We start from the raw sequence: 17057 nt of genomic DNA, 5'->3' as shown, positions 1-17057 counted from the left end.
CATGTTTAATTTTATAAAAACTGTCAAAACTGTCTTACAAGGTATTAAAACATATCTATACTCCCCCCAGCAATGGCACTTGCTCCATAGCCTTGCCACCATTTGGTGATGTGTTTCTACTTCTAGTCAGGCCAGTGGCTTAGAAACTTCTCATTACAGGTTAACATGCATTCCCCTTATGACAAATAATATTGGGCACCTCAATATTAGTGCTTATTGGCCACTTGTTTCAAAATTTTGTCCATCTTTTTAATTAAGATGTTGGTCTTACTGATTTGTGGGAGTTATTTTTTAGAAAGCCTCTATCAGATTTAGGTCTTGTGAATATTCTGCACCACCCCTGAGGCTTATAAATTCTCTTAAAAATGTCTTACCTTCAGCAGTTTTTAAAAAATTAACAGACTTAATTTTTCAGAGCAGCTTTAGGTTTCCAGAAAAATTGAGCAGGAAGTAGAGTTCCTACAAATACCCTCACTCACCCTACCCTGGCTACAGTTATTACCATTCTGCATTGCTGTGGTACATTTGTTAAAATTGATGAGCCAAGGTTGATAAATTGGTATTAGCTAAAGTCCATAGTTTACACTAGGATTCACTCTTTGGGCTATACATTCTACGGGTCTGCACAAACGTATAATGACAGGTCTCCACTATTAAGGTTTCATATAGAATAATTTCACCTTAAAATTGCTCTGTTCTCTACCTATTTAACTTTCCCTCCATCCCCCTGAATCACTGGCAACCACTGATCTTTATTATCTCTACCATTTTGCCTTTTCCAGAATGCTGTATAGCTATAATCATACAGAATGTAACCTTTTCAGATTGGCTTCTTTCACTCAGCATTATGCATTTAAAGTTTCTCCATGTCTTTGTGTGGCTTGATGACAGCGAATACCTTTTTATTGCTGAATAACAGTCCATTGTCTGGATGTACCACAGTTTACTTATCCATTCACCTACTGAAGGACATCTTGGTTACTTCTAAGTTTTGGCAATACGAGTGAAGCTGCTATAAACATTGACATTCAGTTTGTAGGGTAGAAACATTTTCAATTCATTTGAATAAATACCAAGGAGTACAAATACTGGATCACATGGTAAAAGGATGTTTCATTTTGGAAAAATACCTGCTAAACTGTCTTTCAAAGTGGCTGCACCATTTTGCATTCTCATTAGCAATGAATGAAAGTTCCTGTTGTTCCACAATTTGGTATTGTCAGTGTTTGGGATTTTAGTTATTCTAACAAACATATAATATCTCTTTGTTGTTTAATGAAAATTTTTAATATGAATAAAAACATACGCATTTTCCCTTTTATGCTCAGTGCTTTTATGTCCTTGCTAAGAAGTGTTCAGACTACAGCAAGGCCCAGAAGAAATATTCATGTTTTGCTTTAGAGGTTTTACAGGTGGACCTATGATTCATCCTTAATTTTCTTGTGTGATGGGAGAGAGAAGGAGTTTCATCTAGTTGTTTCAAGAAGATTTGCATACCAAGTTCTGCAGCTTTGTCCATTGGTTAAGATGGTATTAGCTGTTCTAGATCCCTTTGCATTTTCACAAAAATTTCAAAACAGGTCAATTTCTTCTCCTTCCTCCCTAAAGCAGCCCCCCTAATGGGGTTACGTTTGGGCTTGCACTGAATCTCTTCATTAATGGAGGGAGAGCAGACACCTTAACATTTTATCCTCCTATCTACAATAGCTCTAATTTATTTTATATTGTGAATTTCTCTCAGCAAAGTGTGGCAGTCTTGAACCTCCTTTGTGAAAATTATACCTATTTCTTAGTTTTATTAAGTGGTATCACAGATTCCTTAGAGTTTTCTTAAGTAACCTATTAAGGTGTCCTGGAAAGCTTCCTTTCCAATCCTTAGGCTTTATTAGTTTTTCATGCCTTACCTACTCTGACAACTGACAGTCTTGAATTTATTTTGTTAAATTATTTGCCTACATTTTTATGCTGTTAAACAAAACTGTTTATTTTCTCATTGTTGTTAGTTCACTGAAACAATTTATATGACTGACTTTTTATCCTGCAACTCTGCTAAATTTATTTCAGTAATTGTGTTATAGATTCCTTAATGTTTTCCATGCAAACTATTGTATCCTTGGTGAATAGAAATGATTTACTTCTCCCTTTCTGATCTCCATGACTTCTTATCTTACTGGGTAGGATCACTAGTATAAAGTTGAATAAAAGACACACACAGAATTCTTTCCTCTTCCCAATCTAAAGAAGACAAACTCCGAATTTTCAGATATATCTTACCCCATTTTCTGTCTTCTATTTCCTTTTGTAGCTCCAAATACACATAAGTTAGACTTCCTGATCTTATGAACCTAGGTCAATGAGGGTCTCTTCAATGTTATGAAATACCTTTTCTCTTCAGAGTGTATAGTCTCTATTCTTCTAAGTTTACCCATTCTGCTTTCTGCCAGCACTAACCAATATGCTTTTCAGCCTATCCAGTAAGTTTTCCATTGCAGGGACAATACATTTTACGATCTAGAATTTCTACTTGGTACTTTCCTAGTTTCCAGATCTATGTTTATATTCCCTATTAACTACTTCATTTTGATCTGTAATATTTGAAAATAATTTTAATAACTGTGCTAAAGTCTTATACATAACCCAATATCTTATAGTATCATAGTTGGCTTCTACTAACTGCTTTTTCTCTTGACCATGGGTCAACTTAATTCTTGAATTGTGTGCCAAGTGAATCGTTTTTTGTACATCAGATTGTGGATATGTTGCAGAGACTGTAGTTTTCCTGTTATCTTCCCCTGAAAAATTCTGATTTTTATTTCAACAGGCAGTTAAATTACTGACTGATCACTGTGAAGTCATCAAGACTCACCTTTGTGTTGTGCTAGGATGTCTTTCTGGTTTTGCTTTTACTGAATTAAAACTCCAAATCACTTATTCCAGAAACAGTGTTTCTCCTAAGACATGATCCTTCTGGGGTTTTAATGGAAAATTCGAAGTGTTTACAAGCCCCTCAAATTTGATGAGGCTCAAATTCCAATCATTATCATCTGTTTGAAAGGCAGCAACCCAACTTCAACTCAGTTCATTCAGCATTCCAGAGGGATTCATACACTGGGATTTGCAAAGTCTTCATGCATGTACATATCAGGAATCAATCATCTATTTGAGTGAAGCTAAATTCAGAGATAGAAATCTTCACTGTTGCTCTCTTTTTGCCATGAGATCCCTGCCCAATCTTCAGCAGTTCTTACAATTCTAAGCATCATTCTCCAAGACCTCAAGTCAATAAGATTGGGGCTAACTCCTGAGTTGTACCATGTCCTGATGCGCACATGCAATGGTGACCACCTTCAGGGGAAATGCCATACAAAGGTGGATCTCATCCAGTGTGTTTTCCTTCGACAAACACTCAAAATCCATTCAAATTCTGACTGGTTTTAGTTGTCATCCAGAGCCTTCTAATAATAGTTGTATATCTTCTCCAGAGCTTGCCATTGTTATTTGGAGGAAGGTTAATTGGAAATAAGCTACATAACCATTACAGAAAGTAGAAATTCTCTATGTTGATTTAACCTTCTTTCACTTGCATTCAAAGGCAGAGGAGGAAATAAAAATAGGAGAATACTGGATCACATATATATACCACTTCCACCAGCCAAGTAGTAGCCCAGGAACACTTGACTTCTGTACACGTTTATTCATGGAACTAAATTGAGAGCAGTCACATAAACATTTTATAATCATGAGAATAATCTTAAAGAAGATTCGATCATGTGAGAAGATACATCAACTCAGCTAATTCCTAAATTTTAAACTTCTATTATGCCAACAGGAAAATAAATTCTTAAATATAAAATACGTAAGTTTCAAAAATCGTAAGCAGTTTTATTGACATAAAGTTCACACACCATAAATTTAACCCACCTGAACTGCACAATTCAATGATGCTTAGTATATTCAGGGTTGTGTACCCATCACCACAGACAATTTTGAAACATTTTTATAACCCCAAAAAGGAAAATCTGGACCCATTAGCAGTCACTCCATACTCACCTCCCCCTACACCACTACTGAAGTCCCTTCTATTTCAATAGCTTTGCTCATTCTAGACATTTCATAAAAATGGAAACAAAGAATTTTGAAATCAACTGATCATAGTGTAACGATTTATTTTTGGACCCTCAATTCTATTCCATTGATCAACATATCTATCCTTATGCCAGTACAACCCTGTCTTGATTACTGTAGCTTTGTAGCAAGTTTTGTAATTAGGAAGTGTAAGTCCCCAGTTTGTTCTTTTTTAAGACTGTTTTGGCTATGCTGTGTCCCTTGCACTTTCATACAAATTTTGTAATTTTTTTTTTTTTTTGCAAAAAATACAGCTGGGATTGAGAGACAGATGGCACAAAATCTGTATAACGTGTTGGTGAGTACTGCTATCTCAGTATTAGGTTTTCTGATCCATGAATAGGGGAAGTTTATCCAATTAAGTTGTCTTTAATTTATCAACAATTGTTTTGCCACACAAGTCTTGCACTTCTATGTAGAAAAATTTAAGCTTAAGTATTGCATTCTTTTTGGTGCTTTCATAAATAAAATTGTTTTGTTAATTGCTTTTTCAGTTTGTATGCTGGTACTGTATCAAAATAAATTTGGTATTTGTATATCATTCTTATACCTTGCAACCTTGCAAAAGTCATTAGTTCTAATTGATTTTATGAATTCCTGAAGTTCTCTTACATCAACCACTTAACAGTCATGCCGTATAAGTAACCTCTCCTCTTCCTCACCGCCATCTGTTCAGCAGCCACAAAGCAGCAACCATGTGTGAATGCATCTCCATCCATGTTGGCCAAGCTGGTGTCCAGATCAGCAATGCCTGCTGGGAGTCCTACTGCCTGAAACACAGCATTCAGCCCGATGGCTAGATGCCAAGTGACAAAACCACTGGGGAAAGAGAGGACTCCTTCAACAAGTTCTTTTTTTTTTTAATTTTTTTTTTTAACGTTTATTTACTTTTGAGACAGAGACAGACAGAGCATGAACGGGGAAGGGGCAGAGAGAGAGGGAGACACAGAATGGGAAGCAGGCTCCAGGCTCTGAGCCATCAGCCCAGAGCCCGACACGGGGCTCGAACTCACGGACGGTGAGATCGTGACCTGAGCTGAAGCTGGACGCTTAACCGACTGAGCCACCCAGGCGCCCCGACAAGTTCTTGAATGAGATGGTGAGGTGCTGGCAAGCATGTGCCCAGGGCAGTGTTTGCAGACCTGGAACCCAGAGTCATTGATGAAGTTCACACTGGCACCTACCACCAGCTGTTCCACCCTGAGCAGCTCATCAAAGGCAAGGAAGATGCTACGCCTGAAGCCACCAGGCCATTGGCAAATAGATCACTGACACTGTCTTGGACTGAATTCAGAAACTGGCTGACCAGTGTGCCCAGGTCTTCAGGGCTTCTTGGTTGCCCATAGCTTTGGAGAAGAAACTGGTTCCAGGTTCACTGGAAAGTCTGTCAGTTAAGGCAAAAAGTCTAAGTTGGAGTTCTTCATTTACCCAGCACCTCAGGTTTCCACAATTGTAGTTGAGCCCTACAACTCCATCCTCACTACCCACACCACTCTGGAGCACTCTAATTGTGCCTTCATGGTAGACAATGAGGGCATCTATGAAGGTCACAGAAACCTTGATATTGAGTCCACAACCTACACTAACCTAAATAGGGTGATAGGTGAAACTGTACCCTCCATCACTGCTTCCCTCAGATTTGATGGAGCCCTGAATGTTGATCTGGCAGAATTCCAAACCAATCTGGTGCCCTATCCCTGTATTCAATTCCCTCTGGCCACATACACCCATCATCTCTGCTGAGAAAGCCTACTGTGAACAGCTTTCTGTAGCAGAGATCACCAACGTATGCTTTGAGCCAGCCAACCAAAGGATGAAATGTGACCCTCGCCATGGTAAATACAAGGCTTGCTGCCTATCGTACCATTCCCAAAGATGTCAATACTGCTACTGCCACCATCAAGACCAAGCATACCATCTAGTTTGTTGACTTGTGCCCCAGTGCCTTAAAGCTGGCATTAATTACCATCCTCCCACTGCAGTACATGGTGAAGACCCACCAAAGAACAGTGAGCTGTGTGCATGCTGAGTAACACCACAGCCACTGGTGAGGCCTGAGCTCACCTGAACCACAAATTTGACCTAATGTATGACAAGCATGCCTTTGTTCACTGATATGTGAGTGAGAGTATGGAGGACAGTTTTCTGAGGCCCGTGAAGACATGGCTGCCTTTGAAAAGGATTATGAGGAGGTTGGAATGGATTCTGTTGAAGGAGAGGGTGAAGAATACTAATGTTAAAAATCTCACAAAGGTGCTGCTCTTACAGGAAAGCTTATTCTATTTTGCACACTGAAAAGCTGTGCTCTGATCAGTTAGTATGTATGTACCAGTGTATGGTCTCATATATAATTACGGACCTACGCTTTAAAACACAATGCTTTGGGGCCGCCTGGGTGGCCCAGTTGGTTGGGCAACTGACTTCAGCTCAGGTCATGATCTCATAGATCCTGAGTTCAAGCCGTGCGTCGGGCTCTGTGCTGACAGCTCAGAGCCTGAAGCCCGCTTCAGATTCTGTGTCTCCCCCTCTCTCTACCCCTCCCCTGCTCACACTCTAGGTCTGTCTCTCAATAATAAATAAATGTTAATTTTTTTAAAAAATAAAAAAAATAAAAAATAAAACACAATGCTTTGTTACAGACCCAAGCTGTCCATTTCTGATGGGTGTGAATAAAGTATTCCCTGTCTTAAATGAAAAAAAAACAAAACACAATTTTATTTTGTAAATTCCTTAAGACTTCCTACATATAAGATCATATCATTTGGAAATGTTTTAATTCTTCCCCAACTTGACACTTTTTATTTTTCTTGGCAAAGTGGCGTACTAGGAACTCCAGTACAATGCTCAACAAAATTAACAAATATCCTTGTCTTATTCCTGATCTTAGGAGAAAAACATTCAGTCATACACTATTAAATACAATGTTAGCTGTAGGTTTTTCAGAAATGGCCTTCATCAGGCTGAGGAAATTCCCTTCTATTCTATTGTGGTTTGTACCACAAAAGGCTGCTGGATTTTATCAAATGTGGTTTTTTTCTGCATTTATTGAGATAATACTGTGATTTCTGTCATTTATTAATAGGGTTTATCACATTGACCAATTTTTGGATATTAAGCCAATTATGTATTCCTAAAACAAATCTCACTTGGTTACAGAGTATAATTATGTTATATATTTCTGGGTTCCATTTGGTAGTATTTTGTGGAGGATTATTGCATTAACATTTATGAGGGATTTTCATCTCCGGTTTCCTTTACTCATAACATCTTTATCTGATTTTAGTATGATGGTAATATTGCTCTCATAGAATGAGTTGCAAATGTTTCTCTTCTCTATTTGTGGAAAAGTCTGTAAGGAATTGGTGTTAATTCCCTTCTGAACACTTGATTGAATTCATCAGTGAAGACTTCTGGTCCTGGGCTCTTCCTTTTGGGAAGTTTTGTGATGACCAATTCAGTCTCTTTCAGGTCTATACAGACTTTGTTTCTTCTTGAGTCCATGTCAGTAGCTTGCATCTTTCCAGGAATGTCTCCATTTTATGTTACCTAATTTGTTGGTAAACATCTGGTCAAGTTATTCCCTTATAATCCTTTTTAATTCTCTAAGGTCTGTATGCACACCTCCTCTTTCATTACGATTTTTAACTGTTGGAAGTCTTTTTCTCTTACAGTCTTCTGTAAGATTTGCATTTCTGTTGATCTTCCCAAATACTGCTTTTATTAATTTCCTTTATTGTTTTTCTATTCTCTATTTCATTTATTTTCATTTTAATCTTTAGTATTTTCTTCCCTCTGCTAACTTTGGGTTTAGTTTGCTCTTCTTTTTCTATTTTCCTAAAGTGGAAGATGACGTGATTGGTATCTTTCTTCTTTTTGTAACATCTGTGTTTCTGGCTCTAAATTTCCCTCTAATAACCACTGCTTTAATGCATCCCATAAGTTTTTGAACCATGTTTTTGTTTACATCCATTTCAAAATATTTTCTAATTTCTCTTGTGATTTCTCCTTTAACCCACTGGTTTTTTAGGGTTGCTTAATTTCCACATATTTGTGAATTTCTCATTTCCTTTATTGTGTATTTCTAATTTCATTCAGTTGTGGTTGGAGAAGATACTTTGTATAATTCTAATCCTATTGAATTTACTGAGTCTTGTTCTATGGCTTAGCATATGATATGGTCTTTTCTGGAAAATGTCACACATGCACTTTAGAAATTGCATACTCTGGTGTTGTTGGGTGGATTGTTCTACAGATCTGTATTATATCTATTTGGTTTATAGTATTTTTCAAGTCTTCTACTTCCTTGTTTATCTAATTGTTCTATCCATTACTAAAAGTGGGGTATTATAGTTTCTAACAATTGTGTTATGTAGTCTATAAAATATCCCTTTTTGTCTCCAGTAACAATTTTTGTCTTAAAATTTTGTCTGATATTAGTACTAGTAATAACAATATTAGTATTGTAAATATAATATTTGTCTAATAACTCTCTCCTTTTATTTTCAACCTATTGTGTCTCTGAGTCTAAAGTATTTCTATTAAGGGGAATCCTCTTGCACTGTTGGTGGGAATGCAAACTGGTGCAGCTACTCTGAAAACAGTGTGGAAATTCCTCAAAAAATTAAAAATAGAATTACCCAGGATGCCTAGGTGGCTAGGTCAGTTAGTGTCCAACCCTTGATTTCGGCTCAGGTCATGATCTCATGGTTCATAAGTTCAAGCCCCACATCAGGCTCTGTGCTGACAGTGCAGAGGCTGCTTGGAATTCTCTCTCTCCCCGTGTCTCTGGCCCTACCCTGTTTGTGCTCTCTCTCTGAAAATAAACAAACTTGAAAAAAATAGAATTACTCTACAACCCAGCAATAGCACTACTAGGAATTTATGCAAAGGATACAGGAGTGCTGATTCATAGGTGCACATGTACCCCAATGTTTATACCAGCCCAATAATAGCCAAAATATGGAAACAGCCCAAATGCCCATTGACTGATGAATGGATAAAAGACATGGTGTGTACACACACACACACACACACACACACACACACACACACACACAAGAATACTACTCGGCAATTAAAAAAGAATGAAATCTTGCCATTTGCAACAACGTGAATGGAACCGGAGGATATTATGCTAAGTGAAATAAGTCAGAGACAGATTTCATGTTTTCACTCATGTGGAATTTGAGAAACTTAACAGAAGACCATGGGGGAAGGGAAGGGAAGGGAAAAAAAAATAGTTACAAACAAAGAGGAAGGCAAACCATAAGAGACTCTTAAATACAGAGAACAAACTGGGTTGATGGGGGTGGGGGGGGTCGGGCAAAACAGGTGATGGGCATTGAGAAGGACACTTGTTGGGATGAACACTGGGTGTTATATGTAAATGATGAATCATGGGAATCTACTCCTGAAGCCAAGAGTACACTGTATAGACTATGTATTAGCTAACTTGACAATAAATTATATTAAAAAATAATAATAGAAATACCCTATTGTAAAAAGCATCCAGTTCAATCTTTGTTTTGTTTTTGTTTCTGTTTTTTGAGAGAGAAAGAGAACAAGTGAACATGGGGGAGGGGCAGAGAGAGAGGGAGAGAGATTCCCAAGCAGGCCCTGAGCTGTCAGCACAGAGATTGACATGGGGCTCAAACCCATGAACAATGAGATCATGACCTGAACTGAAATCAAGAGTTGATGTTTAACTGAATGCACCAGCAGGTACCCCCGATCTTCTGTTCTATCTTGTCATTTGCAACCACATGGAGAGTGCTAAAGAGTATAATGCTAAGTGAAATAAGTCAGTCAGAGAAAGACAAATTAGCATATGATTTCACTCATGGGGAATTTAAGAAACAAAACAAATGAGAATGAGCAAAGGGGGAAAAAAAGGGACAAACCAAGAAACAGACTTTTAACTACAGAGAAATGATGGTTACCAGAAGGCAGGGGAATGAAGGGAGATGGGAATTAAAGAGTATACTTATCAGGATTTAACAAAATAAACAATGGAAAAATTTAAAAATAACAATAAAGCAGGTCTATTGTAGAAAGCATACAGTTTGATCTTGCTTTTTACCCATTCTGCCAATATCTACCCTTGATTGGCATGTTTAATCTATTTACATTTAATATATGCATCAAGTAGGATTTACATCTCTCATTTTAATTTTTGCTTGTTATAGGTTATGTCTTTTTTTGTTCTTCTATTCCTCCATTACTGCCTTTTTAAAAAAAAATTTTTTTAATGTTTATATTTTGGAGACAGAGAGAGCATAAGCCAAGCCAGGGAGGGGAAGTGGGAGAGGGAGACACAGAACCCAAAGCAAGCTCCAGGCTCTGAGCTGTCAGCACAGAGCCTAATGCAGGGCTCAGACCTACAAATGGTGAGATCGTAACCTGAGCCAAAGTTGGATGCTTAACTGACTAAGCCATCCAGGTGCCTCTGCCTTCTTTTGTTTCAACTGTTGTACCATTTTAATTCCCTTAATGTTTCATTTACTATTTTTAATTTTTTTTTAATGTTTTTACTTATTTTTGAGACAGAGAGAGACACAGCATGAGCAGGGGAGGGGCAGGGAGAGAGGGAGACACAGAATCTGAAGCACGCTCCAGGTTCTGAGCTGTCAGCATAGAGCCCAATGCGGGGCTCGAACTCATGAACTGTGAGATCATGACCTGAGCCAAAGTCGGACACTTAACCGACTGAGCCACCCAGGCGCCCCTCATTTACTATTTTTAAAAGCAGTTTTCTTAGTGGTTACCTTGGGGATTACAAATTAGCACCTTACATTTAAACACTATAGCTTGGATTAATGCTAACTCAATTGCAATAGCATACAGAAAATCTGCTCCAATATATCTTAATTCCTCCACCCTTACATATCTTATTGTCATAGAAATTACATCTGTATATATTGTGCACCTACCAACTTACAATTATAACTACTGCATTAAGTTGACTTTTTAAATTTAAAAAAATATATATTTATTTGAGAGAGAGGGCACACAAGGGGGAGAGGGGCAGAGAAAGAGGGAGAGAGAGAATTCCAAGCCTACATGGGGCTCGATCCCATGAACCATGTGATCATGACTTGAGCCAAAGTCAAAATGCAGATGCTTAACCAACTGAGCCACCCAGGCATCCCCCACCCCACTTTTTAGAGACATGCTTGAGCAGGGGAGAGTAGAGGCAAAGAATCTTAAGCAGGCTTCACACCCAGCATGGAGCCTGACCACAGAACTAGATTTATGACCCTGAGATCATGACCTGGACCAAAACCAAAAGTTGTACGCTTAACTGACTGAGCCACCCAGGCACCCCTATCTTTAAGGGCATTTGTCTTTTAAATAAGAAAAAAGCTGTACTAATCTTTAACCAGTGCTCTTTATTACTTCATGTGTATTTGAGTTTTGGTTGGATACGTCTACTAGCAATGGATTCTCTTGGTTTTTGTTTACCTGGGAATGTCTTCATGTCTCCTTCATTTTTTAAAGGATAGTTTTGCTGGATATAGAATTCTTTGATGACATTCTTTGTGTTTTTATTTTCCTTCAGCACTTCATTTATATCATCAAGGCTCCATTGATTCTGATGAGATGTTAACTGCACAGGAGGAGTCATTTTTCTCTTGCTGCTTTTAAGATTCTGTTTGGTTTTGACAGTTTGACAATAATGTGTGTAGATACAGAACTTTTTGAGCTTCTTCTAATTTATCTACTTCTTGAATGTACAGATTAATGTTTTTCATGAAATTTGTGATGTTTTTTGCAATGACTTCTTTTTCATTTTCTTTTTTTCCAGTAAGCTCTATACCCAAAGTGGAGCTTGAACTCATGACCCCAAGAGTCACATGCTCTACTGACTGAGCCAGCCAGGCATCCCAGCTATGGTTTATTCTTTCCATTCCTTTATCTTTTTTCTCCTCTCCTTCTGGGATTCAACATGTATGCTGGTACATGTGATGGTGTCCCATGGGTCTCTGAAGCTCTGTTCATTTTTCTTTTTATTCCTCACACTAGATAATTTCAATGTATTTTCAAAATTGCTGATGGTTTCTTTTGCCAGGTCAAACCTATTGTAGAGTTCTCTGTAGTATACTTTTTCATTGTAGGCATTGTATTTTCATCTCTGGAATTTTTATCAATATTTTCTATTTAGTGAGACATGGTTGCCATACTGTTACTTCTTTGTATCTGGTTTCCTTTAGTCCTTTGAACATATTTTTAACAGGTTATTTAAGGTTATGGCATAATAAAACACAACATTTCAGCCACCCTTCTGAACAGTTTCTATTGATTTTTTAACCTGTAAAAGGGACATACTTCCATATTTCTTCATGTCTTGTAACTTTTTATTGAAAACTGGATATTCACATAGTGCAGCTAACCTGCAAATGAGATTCCCTTCCTTCACACTTCACTCACGCTGCACTCTTTCTCTAGCAGTTTTCAGGGCTGATAATCATCTGTTTAATGTCTACCTGTTCCATTCTATTTTAAGCTTCTTAAATGGAAGGAATTGTTTTGTTATTACTCTAAGCCCAAACAACTTACCACAAGGCATGCTATTTGTTATTTTTGGAATAATCTAATAACCCTAATTCTGAAGGTAAAAAGTTATTACCATTAACATATATATTCAGGAATTTATTCTACCAAAACAAAGTGACCTTTGTGAGGTAGATGGTCAAGATACTGGTCACCTAGACCAACATTACCTAGATTCAGGGCCACTTATGACACATGGGCATTGAAGGTATGAAATTAGAAATTAGTCTGACACACTGTGTGAGGCCACAAATTCTAAAGAGTACTAATTAAGTTTTTTTTAAGTAAAATAAAAAGATAGTATAAAAGAAAAAATAGGTTAATTCGAAGTTTATCCTATAGATTAATGCAAAAACATTAGTGATTGTATAGGGGAGTATTAGGATACTTAAAGAGGTACTATGTCAATATATACTTTTTTAATTAACAGTGCTTTCAAACAACATGGGTTATTAACTAATCTATGTTCTTGCTTTCCATACACATTTCTTTATATTTCTTGGACTTTTCCAAATTTCATAATATTCACGGAACAAATTTCATTGAAACTATTATTTAGAATAAAGATGGAGGGGCGCCTGGGTGGCTCAGTCGGTTAAGCGTCCGACTTCGGCTCAGGTCATGATCTCACAGTTTGTGGGTTCGAGCCCCGCATCAGGCTCTGTGCTGACAACTCAGAGCCTGGAGCTTGTTTCATATTCTGTGTCTCCCTCCCTCTCTCTGACCCACCCCTGTTCATGCTCTGTCTCTCTCTGTCTCAAAAATCAATAAACATTAAAAAAAAAATTTTTTTTAATAAATAAAGATGGAAAGTAGCTCTATAAAGACAGCTCAAGTCTATTCAATTCAAAGAATCAAGATCTAAACATACTAATTTTCATCTTTACTAATCTATCATTATTATTGGATTACTTAAAGACAAAGTAGCACAGGGACAACTCATTTTACTGCACTCTGCTTTATTGGGCTTTGCAGATATTGCTTAAAAAAAAAAAAGAAACTGAAGGTTTGTAGCAACCCTGCCTCAAGCAAGTCTATCAACACCACTTTTCCATTTGCTCACTTTGTGTCTGCTGCATTTTGGTAACTGTCATAATATTTCAAAGTTTTTAGATTTGTTACAGTGATTTCTGGTGGTTACAGCTCATTGAAAGTTCAGATGATGGTGAACATTTATTTGGCAATAAAGTATTAAAATTAAAGTGTGCATGTTGCTTTTTTAGACACAATGCTTTGCATACTTAACAGATTACTGTATAGTGTAAACATAACTTTTATTCACATTGGGAAACCAAAAAATTCATCTGACTGGCTTTACTGCAGTATTTACTTTACTGTGGTAGGCTAAAACCAAACTCGCAACATCTGTGAGGTAACGTCTGTACTGAAGTAAATGGATAAATAGCTATTAATGAACACAATGCCCAAATCAATCACCTACAAGAGACTTTTAATTTCATTCTGGTAGATTACCTCATCCATCACCAAATACATAAATTACTACAGTATATATATTTAAGTACATACACAGAGAAAAGAACATAATACTGAAAAATGAATTATTATCTTCAAAAGATATATTTTTCCATTTGTACTAATTCCATTGCTCTTTTGAAATGTTCCTTGTTTAAATCTCTCTAAATCCCCTTTAAATCTTTTTTTTGGAACCAGGGAAAACATAAATATATACAAATATTCCTCCATTACCTACAGAAAATTGCTTTACACAGATCGGCTAACTTGGGAGTTTTAATAATAATCTTTGAATTATGTAAATTAATCGTTTGACATTTTACTATGAATGTAGTGATGGTGTTGACTTAGTTTCAATTCAAAAATCAAGGATTTCATTATCCTATAAAACATATTCAGAGTTCAAAGTATTTAAGGGGGGTTAAACAAAATGCAAACATTTAATGCAACATTAAGCATGTGAAATAAAAACTTGATTGCCTAAAGAAAGCATGCTATGCTGTTACCCTGGTGACAGGTTAAAAAAGGGACTGTGAGCTGAATAGCTGTATGATATGAAATTAAAATGTTTCACATTGAACAATCCAAAATGAATTGGGAAAGGTTAGAGTAGAGGAGAGAGAAATCAATTCTCCAATGGCAGTAGTGAATGGGAAAGAAGTATGAATAGGATTTGCCAGTGGGGTGCAACAGCTGCCAAATATCCTGCAGCCAAAGAATTACAATAATACTGATGAAGTGTGCAAGAGCTTCTGGAATCATTGCAGGGAATGGAGAAATTCTCCTACAATAATGAGGCCATTCTGTCTTCTGTTCAGCTGGTATGGTGGAATCAAAGAAAAAAATATTTTAAAGTGTAATACTTAGCAAAAAAAAAATGTATAAATAGGCCATCTTAGCCATTAATAGTGTGTGCTTGAACTCACGTAGATTTCTAAATCACCCAGGACATGGTCATATTAAGTAACAAAAAATACTGTAACAGAGATAGTAAAAAGTAAGGCAGGCTTAAAGGTTAATGACTGAATTAACATTTTCTCCCCTTTGTTGCTTTTAGGAGACTTATTTGCTCAAATCAAAGTAGGCATTTCCAAAGGCAAAGCATGGCTATGTATGTTTGTGAATATATACCCAAAGTATGATTTTTTTTAATTATATAGTCAGCTATCAGAACATCCACTTCATTCTCATAATGAAGTAGTTTACCTCAGAACATATATGAGACAAGTATGATAAAAAGTTGTATTTTATTGTCACAGATGGTATCAATCCATTAATAATGTGTCCTTTTAAACTCAGAGACCTTTCAGTAAAAGAACCAATTGCATCTGTGCAACAATACTAGCTTTTCCTTGGGAACTATTTTCAGGTGGCTGCTTTTTTCTATGTTTCTTTCCCTACTTATCTTTCAATGATTGTGATATTTTAAAACCTCAAACTTTATCATCTAATTGAAAACTTAGTAACAGGTAAGAGAATTATAAATCCACAACCAGGAAAGGAAAGAAGCAAGGAAAAAAACCCGAGATAATTGCATCTGTCAGGTAAAAATCACTAAAGAATTGATTCTCTGTTTTATCAGGAAGCCAGAAGAGGAAAGAAACTACAATATGAGTGTGAGTCACGTGAATGTAACTTTCCATTATGCCACTCTGGCTGACACTGAAACCCACGGCAGGCTCTGTAGCCCATCTACATACCTGATACATATACCCAACACATTCCACGGAGGATCAACTCCCAGAGGCAGTGATACACTGACTCCACATAGCCAAAGCAATCTTTCCAAAAGTGAACTCTACGTATTTTAAAACCTTCCAGGCTAAAGTCTTTTCAACAGTGTTATCGTTGGCCACAGTGAAGGAGTTCCCTTTCCTGAGTCTTTCGCCTCTGCTCAAATCTCAAGAGAGACATTAGAAGCTTTAAGTAGAAACCAGAGAGTCAAACGGTCTTGTTCAGCCCCATGCAAATCACTCAGGATAAGCACTTAAAAAAAAAAAGTCAGAAATCATCCGATCTAACACTGCTGTTCTCAGAGGAGGAAACCGGAGTCAAAAGTTGAAGCATTTGTACAGAGACTTGGGCCACCTGTATACTTGGAAGTGGTGCTGGCAGCAAAATTCTGAGTCCCGCCACCTCATTCCGGGCTGATGCCAACTGGACAACACCGAGCACGGACATTTCAGTGCCAGCTGAAGGAGCCAAAAGAACCACAGATGACATAATTTTCCTAACCCCAATTACTGAATAGGGGGACTGCCATAAACAAAATAAGCTAGACAGAGGTGCCTGAGTGGCTCAGTCGGTTAAGCAACCTGAGTCAAGGCTCAGGTCATGATCTCGGGGTTCATGGGTTTGAGCCCTGTGTCCGACTCTGGGCTGAAAGCTCATAGCATGGAGCCTGCTTCAGATTCTGTGTCTCCTTCTCTCTCAGCCACGTCCCTCCTCACGCTCGCTCTCAAAAATAAACATTAAAAAAAAATTCTCAGGATTTATCAATTTTATAAGAACTAGGTTTTCTACAGATGTTAATTTTTTCAAGTTGCTAATATTGTACAGTCTTTGAAAACCATTTTTTCAAAAACTATTAATACAGAGAAATGTTGACAACACAACATGCTTTAAAAAAAAAGACATCCTTTCAAGTAGAATGGCCCATTTTCTGTAAAATCAAAATAACACACTTCATGTACATACATAGAAAAAAGGCAAATCCTCCTAAGAGTTTCTAGAACTTACAAGCTGCCATTTCTCTCTCCCCACCTGTTCTCAAACACCCCTCAATCCACCTTCAACCACCACTTCCCACACAACATTCCTGAACACTGCCCTCATCAAGGTCCCCATGACCTCCACATTGCTAACTTCAACAGTCAACAGTCACTCTTCAAATCATGTATGTCAGTTGA

At 37.3% G+C, this 17057-nt stretch overlaps 1 protein-coding gene and 1 pseudogene across 13 annotated transcripts in view; one reads left to right on the top strand and one right to left on the bottom strand.

Moving 5' to 3' along the window:
* Positions 1-17057, bottom strand: part of PCCA (propionyl-CoA carboxylase subunit alpha) — a 415541-nt gene that overhangs the window by 150331 nt on the left and 248153 nt on the right. The window lies entirely within an intron of this gene.
* LOC102901208 lies at positions 4821-6359 on the top strand (annotated as a pseudogene).

This window comes from Felis catus, chromosome A1, assembly GCF_018350175.1.
Source record: "Felis catus isolate Fca126 chromosome A1, F.catus_Fca126_mat1.0, whole genome shotgun sequence".
In the NCBI taxonomy this organism is placed as follows: Eukaryota; Metazoa; Chordata; class Mammalia; order Carnivora; family Felidae; genus Felis; species Felis catus.
Note: the sequence above shows the minus strand (reverse complement) of the source record. Positions and strands in the feature narration are given on the sequence as shown.